Raw genomic sequence first — 14386 nt, 5'->3', positions numbered from 1 at the left:
GGATGGATGACATGCTGTGTGAACCAGAGAGAGAAGAGGATGGATGACATGCTGTGTGAACCAGAGAGAGAAGAGGATGGATGACATGCTGTGTGAACCAAAGAGAGAAAGACGGATGGATGACATGCTGTGTGAACCAAAGAGAGAGAGAGAGAGAGAAGAGGATGGATGACATGCTGTGTGAACCAGAGAGAAGAGGATGGATGACATGCTGTGTGAACCAGAGAGAGAAGAGGATGGATGACATGCTGTGTGAACCAAAGAGAGAAAGACGGATGGATGACATGCTGTGTGAACCAAAGAGAGAAAGACGGATGGATGACATGCTGTGTGAACCAGAGAGAGAAGAGGATGGATGACATGCTGTGTGAACCAGAGAGAGAAGAGGATGGATGACATGCTGTGTGAACCAGAGAGAGAAGAGGATGGATGACATGCTGTGTGAACCAGAGAGAGAGAGAGAGAAGAGGATGGATGACATGCTGTGTGAACCAGAGAGAGAGAGAGAGAAGAGGATGGATGACATGCTGTGTGAACCAGAGAGAGAAGAGGATGGATGACATGCTGTGTGAACCAGAGAGAGAAGAGGATGGATGACATGCTGTGTGAACCAGAGAGAGAAGAGGATGGATGACATGCTGTGTGAACCAGAGAGAGAAGAGGATGGATGACATGCTGTGTGAACCAGAGAGAGAAGAGGATGGATGACATGCTGTGTGAACCAGAGAGAGAAGAGGATGGATGACATGCTGTGTGAACCAAAGAGAGAGAGAGAGAAGAGGATGGATGACATGCTGTGTGAGCCAATTCCCCTGAAGAGTGAAAGAGAGTACCTGATGTACACCATCAGGGTTTTAACATAACCCCGGCACTGTGTCCCAAATGGCACACTATTCCCCATAGGGCCTGGTCAAATGTAGTGCACTAAATAGGGAATAGGGTGCCATCTCAGCCCGAGTCAGACACACTGCTGGGGTGAGGTGCATTGTGGGCCAGGGGGCTGGCTCTGACGGACACAGCAGAGATTGCCAGCTGTCAAACACACACACACACAGGGAAGAGATTTACAGCTGTTTAATGTTCTGTGTCCTGATCTGTCAGCGTGACTCAACTCGTATTAAATTGGACCCTTTGTGTTAGAGAATAAGACACCAGCGCCTTGCAACATCGTAACGTGATTAAACCCAGAACACACATATATATATAAATAAACAAACACACAACATTATAAACGGGGTTGTTCGAGCCCTGAATGCTGATTAGCTGACAGCCGTTGTATCAGACAGTATACCACAGGTATAACAAAACGGTTGTTTTTACTGCACTAATTACATTGGTACCAAGATCATAACAACAATAAGGCACTCTCTCTCTCTCTCTACACAATAGCATGGTCAGATCCATATAGACACACGTCGCTTCGTAAAGGATTTTTCCCATATTTTGTTAAGTTACAGCCTTATTCTAAAATGAATAAAATAAAATAAATTAAAAATCTTTAGCAATCTACACACAATGCCCCATAATGACATCACAATGCCCCATAATGACATCACAATGCCTCATAAGGACAGCACAATGCCTCATAATGACATCACAATGCCCCATAATGACAGCACAATGCCCCATAATGACATCACAATGCCTCATAATGACATCACAATGCCTCATAAGGACAGCACAATGCCTCATAAGGACAGCACAATGCCTCATAAGGACAGCACAATGCCTCATAAGGACAGCACAATGCCTCATAAGGACATCACAATGCCTCATAAGGACAGCACAATGCCTCATAATGACATCACAATGCCCCATAATGACATCACAATGCCTCATAAGGACATCACAATGCCTCATAAGGACAGCACAATGCCCCATAATGACATCACAATGCCCCATAATGACATCACAATGCCTCATAAGGACATCACAATGCCTCATAAGGACAGCACAATGCCTCATAATGACATCACAATGCCCCATAATGACATCACAATGCCTCATAAGGACAGCACAATGCCCCATAAGACATCACAATGCCTCATAAGGACATCACAATGCCCCATAATGACATCACAATGCCTCATAAGGACAGCACAATGCCCCATAATGACATCACAATGCCTCATAAGGACATCACAATGCCTCATAAGGACAGCACAATGCCTCATAATGACATCACAATGCCCCATAATGACATCACAATGCCTCATAAGGACATCACAATGCCTCATAAGGACAGCACAATGCCTCATAATGACATCACAATGCCCCATAATGACATCACAATGCCTCATAAGGACATCACAATGCCTCATAAGGACAGCACAATGCCTCATAATGACATCACAATGCCCCATAATGACATCACAATGCCTCATAAGGACATCACAATGCCTCATAAGGACATCACAATGCCTCATAAGGACATCACAATGCCTCATAAGGACATCACAATGCCTCATAAGGACATCACAATGCCTCATAAGGACATCACAATGCCTCATAAGGACATCACAATGCCTCATAAGGACAGCACAATGCCTCATAAGGACATCACAATGCCCCATAATGACATCACAATGCCTCATAAGGACATCACAATGCCTCATAAGGACAGCACAATGCCTCATAATGACATCACAATGCCTCATAATGACATCACAATGCCCCATAAGGACATCACAATGCCTCATAAGGACATCACAATGCCTCATAAGGACATCACAATGCCTCATAAGGACATCACAATGCCTCATAAGGACATCACAATGCCTCATAATCACAATGACATCACAATGCCTCATAAGGACATCACAATGCCTCATAAGGACATCACAATGCCTCATAAGGACATCACAATGCCTCATAAGGACATCACAATGCCTCATAAGGACATCACAATGCCCCATAAGGACATCACAATGCCCCATAATGACAGCACATTGCCCCATAAGGACAAAGAAGAAGAAGCCAAAACAGGTTTTGAAACATTTGCGAATGAACTACTTTATTTACACCATTTATTTAGCACCTTACATAAGTATTAAGACCCCTTTTCTATGAGACTCAAAATTAATTAAAATAGTTTTTACCCCTCAACATACATACAATACACCATAATGACAAAGAAAACAACTGGATTTTAGATTTTAAAACATTTATTAAAAATAATCTAAAACCAAATATCACATTTACATAACTATTCAGACCCTTTACTCAAAACTTTGATGAAGCACCTTTGGCAGCGATTACAGCCTCGAGTCTTATTGGGTATGATGCTACAAGCTTGGCACACCTGTATTTGGGGAGTTTGTCCCATTCTTCTCTGCAGATCCTCTCAAGCGCTGTCAGGTTGGATGGGAAGCGTTGCTGCACAGCTATTTTCAGGTCTCTCCAGAGATGTTCGATCGTGTTCAAGTCCGGGCTCTGGCTGGGCCACTCAAAGACATTCAGAGACTTCTTCCGAAGCCACTCGTACATTGTCCACGCCTGGCTGTGTGTTTAAGGTCATTGTCCTGTTGGAAGGTGAACCAAGGATCTCTCTGTACTTTGCTCAGTTCATCTTTCCCTCGATCCTGACTAGTCTCCCAGTCCCTACCGCTGAAAAGCATCCCCACAGCATGATGCTGCCACCACCATGCTTCACCGTAGGGATGGAGCCAGGTTTCCTCCAGACGTGACGCTTGGCATTCAGGCCAAAGAGTTCAATCTTGGTTTCATCAGACCAGACAATCTTGTTCCTCATGGTCTGAGAGTCCTTTAGGTGCCTTTTTGCAAACTCCAAGCGGGCTGTCATGTGCCTTTTAGTGAGGAGTGGCTTCCGTCTGGCCACTCTACCATAAAAGCCTGATCAGTGGAGTGCAGCAGAGATGGGAGAACCTTCCAGAAGGACAACCATCTCCACATAGGAACTCTGGAGCTTTGTCAGAGTGACCATTGGGTTCTTGGTCACCTCCCTGGCGAAGGCCTTTCTCCCCTGATTGGTCAGTTTGGCCGGGCGGCCAGCTCTAGTGTTGGAGGTTCCAAACTTACATTTAAGGATGATGGAGGCCACTGTGTTAATGGGACATTCGATGCTGCCGACATTTGTTGGTACACTTCCCCAGATCTGTGACTTAACACTATCTTGTCATCTCGGGGCTCTACGGACAATTCCTTCGACCTCATGGCTTGGTTTTTGCTCTGACATGCACGGTCAACTGTGGGACCTTATATAGACAGGTGTGTGCCTTTCCAAATCATGTCCAATCAATTGAATTTACCACAGGTGGACTCCAATCAAGTTGTAGAAACATCTGAAGGATGATCAATGGAAACAGGATTTACCTGAGCACAATTTAGAGTCTCAGAGCAAAGGGTCTGAATACTTATGTCAATAAGTTGGCTCTGTTTGATATATTTTCTCCCCAATTTTGATCTTGTCTCATTACTGCAACTCCCCAATGGGCTCGAAGGTCGAGTCATGCATTCTCCCGAAACATGACCTGCCAAACAACTCTTAACACCCACGAGCTTAACCCGGAAGCACCAATGTGTCGGCCAAACCTGGACGATGCTGGGTCAAATTGTGCACCGCCCTACGGGACTCCTGATCATGGCCAGTATGGAACAGCCCGGGTCTTTCGCTACAGACCGGCATAACGCTACGCCACAGACCGGCATAACGCTACGCTACGCCGCAGACCGGCATAACGCTACGCCGCAGGCCGGCATAACGCTACGCTACGCCGCAGGCCGGCATAACGCTACGCTACGCCGCAGGCCGGCATAACGCTACGCCGCAGACCGGTATTACGCTATAGACTGGCATAACACTACGCTGCAGACTGGCATAACACTACGCTACAGACTGGCAAACGCTACAGACCGGCGTAACGCTACGCTGCAGACCGGCGTAACGCTACGCTACAGACCGGCGTAACGCTACGCTACAGGCCGGCGTAACGCTACGCTACAGACCGGCGTAACGCTACGCTGCAGACCGGCATAACGCTACAGACTGGCATAACGCTACGCTGCAGACCGGCATAACGCTACAGACTGGCATAACACTACGCTGCAGACTGGCAAACGCTACGCTACAGACTGGCATAACGCTACGCTGCAGACCGGCATAACGCTGCAGACTGGCAAACGCTACGCTGCAGACTGGCATAACACTACGCTACAGACTGGCATAACGCTACGCTACAGACTGGCATTACGCTACGCTACAGACTGGCATTACGCTACGCTACAGACTGGCATTACGCTACGCTACAGACTGGCATTACGCTACGCTACAGACTGGCATTACGCTACGCTACAGACTGGCATTACGCTACGCTAGACTGGCATTACGCTACGCTACAGACTGGCATTACGCTACGCTACAGACTGGCATAAACGCTACAGACTGGCATAAACGCTACGCTACAGACTGGCATAACGCTACGCTACAGACTGGAATAACGTTAAGCTGCAGACTGGCAAACGCTACAGACTGGCATAACGCTACAGACTGGCATAACATTACGCTACAGACTGGCATAACGCTACGCTGCAGACTGGCATAACGCTACGCTGCAGACTGGCATAACGCTACGCTGCAGACTGGCATAACGCTACGCTACAGACTGGCATAACGCTACGCTACAGACTGGCATAACGCTACGCTACAGACTGGCATTACGCTACGCTACAGACTGGCATTACGCTACGCTACAGACTGGCATTACGCTACGCTACAGACTGGCATTACGCTACGCTACAGACTGGCATAAACGCTACAGACTGGCATAAACGCTACGCTACAGACTGGCATAACGCTACGCTACAGACTGGCATAACGTTAAGCTGCAGACTGGCAAACGCTACAGACTGGCATAACGCTACAGACTGGCATAACGTTACGCTACAGACTGGCATAACGCTACGCTACAGACTGGCATAACGCTACGCTGCAGACTGGCAAACGCTACAGACTGGCATAACGCTACGCTACAGACTGGCATAACGCTACGCTGCAGACTGGCATAACGCTACGCTGCAGACTGGCATAACGCTACGCTACAGACTGGCATTACGCTACAGACTGGCATAACGCTACGCTGCAGACTGGCAAACGCTACAGACTGGCATAACGCTACGCCGCAGACTGGCATTACGCTACGCCGCAGACTGGCATTACGCTACGCCGCAGACTGGCATTACGCTACGCCGCAGACTGGCATTACGCTACGCCGCAGACTGGCATAACGCTACGCCGCAGACTGGCATAACGCTACGCCGCAGACTGGCATTACGCTACGCCGCAGACTGGCATTACGCTACGCCGCAGACTGGCATTACGCTACACCGCAGACTGGCATAACGCTAAGCTGCAGACTGGCAAACGCTACAGACTGGCATAACGCTACAGACTGGCATAACGTTACGCTACAGACTGGCATAACGCTACGCTACAGACTGGCATAACGCTACGCTGGAGACTGGCATAACGCTACAGACTGGAATAACGCTACGCTGCAGACTGGCAACGCCGCAGACCGGCATAACGCCGCAGACCGGCATAACGCTACGCCGCAGGCCGGCATAACGCTACGCCGCAGGCCGGCATAACGCTACGCCGCAGGCCGGCATAACGCTACGCTACGCCGCAGGCCGGCATAACGCTACGCTACGCCGCAGGCCGGCATAACGCTACGCTACGCCGCAGGCCGGCATAACGCTACGCTACGCCGCAGACCGGCATAACGCTACGCCGCAGACCGGCATAACGCTACGCCGCAGACCGGCATAACGCTACGCCGCAGACCGGCATAACGCTACGCCGCAGACCGGCATAACGCTACGCCGCAGACCGGCGTAACGCTACGCCGCAGACCGGCATAACGCTACGCCGCAGACCGGCATAACGCTACGCCGCAGACCGGCATAACGCTACGCCGCAGACCGGCATAACGCTACGCCGCAGACCGGCATAACGCTACGCCGCAGACCGGCATAACGCTACGCCGCAGACCGGCATAACGCTACGCCGCAGACCGGCATAACGCTACGCGCGCAGACCGGCATAACGCTATAGACCGGCATAACGCTACGCCGCAGACCGGCATAGCACTACGCTGCAGACCGGTATTACGCTATAGACCGGCATAACACTACGCTGCAGACCGGTATTACGCTATAGACCGGCGTAACGCTACGCTATAGACCGGCGTAACGCTACGCTGCAGACCGGCGTAACGCTACGCTGCAGACCGGCGTAACGCTAGCTACAGACCGGCGTAACGCTAGCTACAGACCGGCGTAACGCTAGCTACAGACCGGCGTAACGCTAGCTACAGACCGGCGTAACGCTAGCTACAGACCGGCGTAGCGCTACAGACCGGCATAGCGCTACAGACCGGCATAGCGCTACAGACTGGCATAGCGCTACAGACTGGCATTGCGCTACGCCGCAGACCGGCATAACGCTACGCTGCAGACCGGTATTACGCTATAGACTGGCATAACACTACGCTGCAGACTGGCAAACGCTACAGACCGGCATAACGCTACGCCGCAGACCGGCATAACGCTACGCTGCAGACCGGTATTACGCTATAGACTGGCGTAACGCTACGCCGCAGACCGGCGTAACGCTACGCCGCAGACCGGCGTAACGCTACGCCGCAGACCGGCGTAACGCTACGCCGCAGACCGGCGTAACGCTACGCCGCAGACCGGCGTAACGCTACGCCGCAGACCGGCGTAACGCTACGCCGCAGACCGGCGTAACGCTAGCTACAGACCGGCGTAACGCTAGCTACAGACCGGCGTAGCGCTACAGACCGGCGTAGCGCTACAGACCGGCGTAGCGCTACAGACCGGCGTAGCGCTACAGACCGGCATAGCGCTACAGACCGGCATAGCGCTACAGACCGGCATAGCGCTACGCTACAGACTGGAATAACGCTATGCTCCCTACGTGCTTTTCAGACACTTTAGGGTGCCTCCCAAACGGCAACCTAATTCCCCATAGTGTTCTGGTCTAAAGTAGTGCACTATGTAAAGGAATAGGGTGCCATAGTGTTTTGGTCTGAAGTAGCACACTATATAGGGAATAGGGTGCCATAGTGTTTTGGTCTGAAGTAGTGCACTATATAGGGAATAGGGTGCCATTTGAGATACAACCTCAGTCTCCCTCTAAAATTACACCAATGATTTATGTCTACATGTTTATCAAGACAGCAAGAGAAAAAAAAACGTTATAAGTATGTCTTTGTTAGGCCCCTACAATCGCCTAAAGTATATTTTGAGAGGATGGATGGGAATCAAAGTGGCGGTGGTGTGTTATCCCAGAGGAAGTTTTCTTTACTGCTATTGAGCAGCAAGCTTCGTCTTGTGATGGAAAATTAGTCTGTAGTTTTTTTTTCTTTCGTCTGCACCTTAAACAAGGCTTCTCCTTATTTTAAAAGTGGTGTGTGTGCTTCGAGAGTCTCGGTTCAAGGCTGATTGATCGGTTGGATTTACATTACAGGCATCTCAGAGAACGCCTACGCCAAGTGGATCAAACGACCCCTGGGGTTACCCAGCACAATGAGGTGATTGTCTCTTCATGGGAAACACAGTCTCTGCCCTGAGCCACAGATTAAAGGGGAGCTCAGCAATTCGGGGAAAAAAAATCTAATTTCCCCAGAGTCAGAAGAACTTGTGGATACCATTTTAAAAATGTCTCTGCATGCAGTTTGAAGGAAGTTGCTAATTAGCATTAGCGCAAATGCTAACTAGGGTTAGCACAACGAGCTGTTCCCATAGATGTCCAGTCATTGCGTTAGTGCTAGTTAGCGTTGGCTTGTGAAACTAACTTATTTCACGAGTTGATCGTAATTCGGTGAAGTAGACAACAAGGCAAAAATCTTGGAAATATCCCTTTAATACACACTGCATTTAAAAAACCCCTGAGAGACATTTTACAGGTCTGGGTATCGGTTGTTGTCAAACTGGTATTTAAGTGCCTATTGCAATAAAACACTATTGTTCTGTGTTAACACTATTACAGAGTTAGGGGGGACGGGGACGGGGACACAGGTGAAATGCTAAGGCAGGAAGGTAATGTCTGAACAGTGGGTTGCACAAGCAGCATATAATCAGTTATACATCAAGGATCCAGACTTACATCTCCCAGCCTACGATTTGGTCCCCCCCAAAAAAAAAAAAATGTTTGCCGTCATACAGTGATTTATTAAGACGTGTAATAGACTCCGGAGATGGTATTCAAGAAAATCCATTATTTAATCGAAGCAGAAATGAATGATTCGAGCCATTTTTATATGCAAGCGAATCCAGTAATCCTTACGTAGACAATAGACTATTGTTATATTTTACTGTTACACGAGGGCTCCAGAATGTTCTATCGTTAAATAGAGATTAATTTGGGGCGGCAGGGTAGCCTAGTGGTTAGAGCGTTGGACTAGAAACTGAAAGGTTGCAAGACCGAATCCCAGAGCTGACAAGGTAAAGATCTGTCGTTCTGCCCCTGAACAGGCAGTTAAGCCACCGTTCCTAGGCCGTCATTGTAGATAAGAATTTGTTCTTAACGGACTTGCCTAGTAAAATAAAAAAAAAGGTATATATATATATATTTTTTAAATTGGCTACATTTTAATGTGCACTAATATCATAGCCTACAGTGAATTCGCAATAGATTCAATTATTTTCTTCATCAATCTAAACACAATACCCCATAATAACAGAGCGAAAACATATATGTTTAGACATTTGTGTGTGTGTGTGTGTGTGTATATATATATATAAATGATGGTGGAAAATAAGTATATATATATATATATAATTAAAAACGTTTTTTAAAAGAATAGAAAACAAAGTGATACCTGGCTCAGGCCACAGTGTACTGTGCATTAGTTTGGTCCGCTAGAAAGTGAATTGTTCCATTTCAATCTTCATGTAGGATTTATATAGAACGGTAGGACGACAGTAGACTAGAGAGAGGGTTGGGATAATGGTAGGATATATATAGAACGGTAGGACGACAGTAGACTAGAGAGAGGGTTGGGATAATGGTAGGATAGCCATAGAACGGTAGGACGACAGTAGACTAGAGAGAGGGTTGGGATAATGGTAGGATAGCCATAGAACGGTAGGACGACAGTAGACTAGAGAGAGGGTTGGGATAATGGTAGGATATATATAGAACGGTAGGACGACAGTAGACTAGAGAGAGGGTTGGGATAATGGTAGGATATATATAGAACGGTAGGACGACAGTAGACTAGAGAGAGGGTTGGGATAATGGTAGGATATATATAGAACGGTAGGACGACAGTAGACTACAGAGAGGGTTGGGATAATGGTAGGATATATATAGAACGGTAGGACGACAGTAGACTAGAGAGAGGGTTGGGATAATGGTAGGATATATATAGAACGGTAGGACGACAGTAGACTAGAGAGAGGGTTGGGATAATGGTAGGATATATATAGAACGGTAGGACGACAGTAGACTAGAGAGAGGGTTGGGATAATGGTAGGATATATATAGAACGGTAGGACGACAGTAGACTAGAGAGAGGGTTGGGATAATGGTAGGATATATATAGAACGGTAGGACGACAGTAGACTAGAGAGAGGGTTGGGATAATGGTAGGATAGCCATAGAACGGTAGGACGACAGTAGACTAGAGAGAGGGTTGGGATAATGGTAGGATAGCCATAGAACGGTAGGACGACAGTAGACTAGAGAGAGGGCTGGGATAATGGTAGGATAGCCATAGAACGGTAGGACGACAGTAGACTAGAGAGAGGGTTGGGATAATGGTAGGATAGCCATAGAACGGTAGGACGACAGTAGACTAGAGAGAGGGTTGGGAGAATGGTAGGATATATATAGAACGGTAGGACGACAGTAGACTAGAGAGAGGGTTGGGATAATGGTAGGATAGCCATAGAACGGTAGGACGACAGTAGACTAGAGAGAGGGTTGGGATAATGGTAGGATATATATATAGAACGGTAGGACGACAGTAGACTAGAGAGAGGGTTGGGATAATGGTAGGATAGCCATAGAACGGTAGGACGACAGTAGACTAGAGAGAGGGTTGGGATAATGGTAGGATATATATAGAACGGTAGGACGACAGTAGACTAGAGAGAGGGTTGGGATAATGGTAGGATAGCCATAGAACGGTAGGACGACAGTAGACTAGAGAGAGGGTTGGGATAATGGTAGGATAGCCATAGAACGGTAGGACGACAGTAGACTAGAGAGAGGGTTGGGATAATGGTAGGATATATATAGAACGGTAGGACAACAGTAGACTAGAGAGAGGGTTGGGATAATGGTAGGATAGCCATAGAACGGTAGGACGACAGTAGACTAGAGAGAGGGTTGGGATAATGGTAGGATATAAATAGAACGGTAGGACGACAGTAGACTAGAGAGAGGGTTGGGATAATGGTAGGATAGCCATAGAACGGTAGGACGACAGTAGACTAGAGAGAGGGTTGGGATAATGGTAGGATAGCCATAGAACGGTAGGACGACAGTAGACTAGAGAGAGGGTTGGGATAATGGTAGGATAGCCATAGAACGGTAGGACGACAGTAGACTAGAGAGAGGGTTGGGATAATGGTAGGATAGCCATAGAACGGTAGGACGACAGTAGACTAGAGAGAGGGTTGGGATAATGGTAGGATAGCCATAGAACGGTAGGATGACAGTAGACTAGAGAGAGGGTTAGGATAATGGTAGGATAGCCGTAGGACGACAGTAGACTAGAGAGAGGGTGGGGATAATGGTAGGATAGCCATAGAACGGTAGGATGACAGTAGACTAGAGAGAGGGTGGGGATAATGGTAGGATAGCCATAGAACGGTAGGGCGACAGTAGACTAGAGGGTTGGGAAAATGGTAGGATAGCCATAGAACGGTAGGATGACAGACTAGAGAGAGGGTTAGGATAATGGTAGGATAGCCGTAGGACGACAGTAGACTAGAGAGAGGGTGGGGATAATGGTAGGATAGCCATAGAACGGTAGGATGACAGTAGACTAGAGAGAGGGTGGGATAATGTACATACATACGTACACATACACTTATTTTCCACCATAATTTGCAAATAAATTCATAAAAAAACTGCTACAATGTGATTTTCTGGATTTTTTTTCTCATTTTGTCTTTCATAGTTGAAGTGTACCTATGATGAAAATTACAGGCCTCATCTTTTTTAAATGGGAGAACTTGCACAATTGGTGGCTGCCTAAATACTTTCTTGCCCCACTGTACATGACGTTTGGAGTGACGTGATCATGTAGAATGTGCAGCTCGCACCGATGTGACCAGTTACATTTATTTCTAAATTCGCTCAGCCAAGTCAAAAAAGGTCACAAAATGAGACTATAAATGGTTGCAGTCTAGAGCCCTGAACATTAATAAACTGTATCAGGTTATTTCCCCCCAACAATGCAAGTCTTCTGTGATATCTTATCCAGAACAGATATCCTTTATGCGGACGGTAGGATGATGGTAGGATAAATGTAGGCTGAATATAGGATGAAGGTAGGATGAGAGTAGTATGACGGGATGACGTTGGGACGACTGTAGTGCGACAGTAAGACACCGGTAAGATAATGGTTTGACGAGGTGTGGCAGGTAGCCTAGCGCTTAGAGAGGCGAGCCAGAAACCAGAGGGTTGACAGTTTGGTTCCGAGGGGTGGGGTGGGGGGGGAGTAAGCTGGCAAGCGGAGAGTTGCTGGTATCAGTTTCTAGATGGCATTGCCTGCCGTTGTGCCCTTAACTCCCCACAACAGCAGCACCCGGGTGACCCTAGAACCTCTTCAAAACATATGTTTATTTCGGAGGGGTTGAATTAAAAGCAGAAGTCACATTTCGGTTGGACCTTGTGTGACCAATAAACTGATCATAAAATAATGGTAGGATAGCCGTAGGACGACAGTAGACTAGAGAGGGTGGGGATAATGGTAGGATAGCCATAGAACGGTAGGATGACAGTAGACTAGAGAGGGTTGGGGTAATGTTAGGATGACAGTAGACTAAAGAGAGGGTTGGGATAATGGTAGGATAGCCGTAGAATGGTAGGATGACAGTAGACTAGAGAGGGTTGGGGTAATGGTAGTATGACAGTAGACTAGAGAGGGTTGGGATAATGGTAGGATGACAGTAGACTAGAGAGAGGGTTTGGGATAATGGTAGGATAGCCATAGAACGGTAGGATGACAGTAGGCCGGAGCCAGGGTTAGAAGCTCACCTGTGGGTTGTTGGCTTCGGCCAGCTTGCACTGTCTCAGGAACAGTTTGAGGTTACCCCAGTTCATATAGGGCAGTAGTACCATAGGCTTCTCTCCTTCCTCTGTACACACATGACTGATTGGGAGCAGGTTCCTGGAGGAGAGAGGGAGGGGGGACATACTACATCAGTTAGCCTACCGTTTCCCCAACTCTGGTCCTCAAGTAGCCCGTAACAGCACACGTTTTGTTGTGACCCCGGACAAAAACACATGACTCAACTTGTCAAGAGCTTGAAGATTCGCTGACAAGTAGAATAAGGTGTGCTTGTCCAGGGCCACAACAAAAACATGTACTGGTGGGGATACTGGAGGACCGGAGTTAGAGCTCATGCAGTGGCTTGTGAAAGTATTCACCCCCCTTGGCATTTTCCTGTTTTGTTGCCTTACAACCTGGAATATTTTTTGTTTTTGTTTTGTGGGGGGGGTTGTAATCATTTGATTTAAACAACAGGCCTAGCACTTTGAAGATCAAATCGTTTTGTTGTGAAACAAACAAGAAATAAAAAAATAAAAAACAGAAAACTTGTGTGCATAAATATTCCCCCCCCCCCAGTCAATACTCTGTAGAGCCAGCTTTTGCCTCAATTACAGCTGTAAGTCTCTTGGGGTATGTCTCTAAGCTTAGCACATCACTGGGATTTTCACCCATTCTTCAAGGCAAAACTGCTCCAGCTCCTTCAAGTTGGATGGGTTCCTGCTGGTGTACAGCCATCTTTAATTCATACCACAAATGTTCAATTAGATTGAGGTCTGGGCTTTGACTAGGCCATCCCAAGTAATTTAAAAATGTTTCCTCGAGTGTTGCTTTAGCAGTACGCTTAGGGTCATTGTCCTGCTGGAAGGTGAACCTCTGTCCCAGTCTCAAATCTCTGGAAGACAAACAGGTTTCCCCTCAACAAGGTCCCGGTATTTAGCGCCATCCATCATTCCTTCAATTCTGACCAGTTTCCCAGTCACTGCCTATGAAAAACATCCCCACAGCATGATGCTGCAACCACCATGCTTCACTGTGGGGATGTTATTCTCGGGGTGATGAGGTGTTGGGTTTGTGCCAGACATAACGTTTTCCTTGATGACCAAAAAGCTCAATTT

The 14386-nt window shown here is 47.5% G+C and overlaps 1 pseudogene; it reads right to left on the bottom strand.

The window, feature by feature from the left end:
* The window catches only part of LOC112238689, a 144930-nt pseudogene that overhangs the window by 19740 nt on the left and 110804 nt on the right, over positions 1-14386 (bottom strand).

The sequence above is a fragment of the Oncorhynchus tshawytscha genome, linkage group LG05 (assembly GCF_018296145.1).
Source record: "Oncorhynchus tshawytscha isolate Ot180627B linkage group LG05, Otsh_v2.0, whole genome shotgun sequence".
NCBI classification, from domain to species: domain Eukaryota; kingdom Metazoa; phylum Chordata; class Actinopteri; order Salmoniformes; family Salmonidae; genus Oncorhynchus; species Oncorhynchus tshawytscha.
The sequence above is the reverse complement of the archived record's forward strand: the minus strand, read 5'-3'. Positions and strand labels throughout refer to the sequence as shown.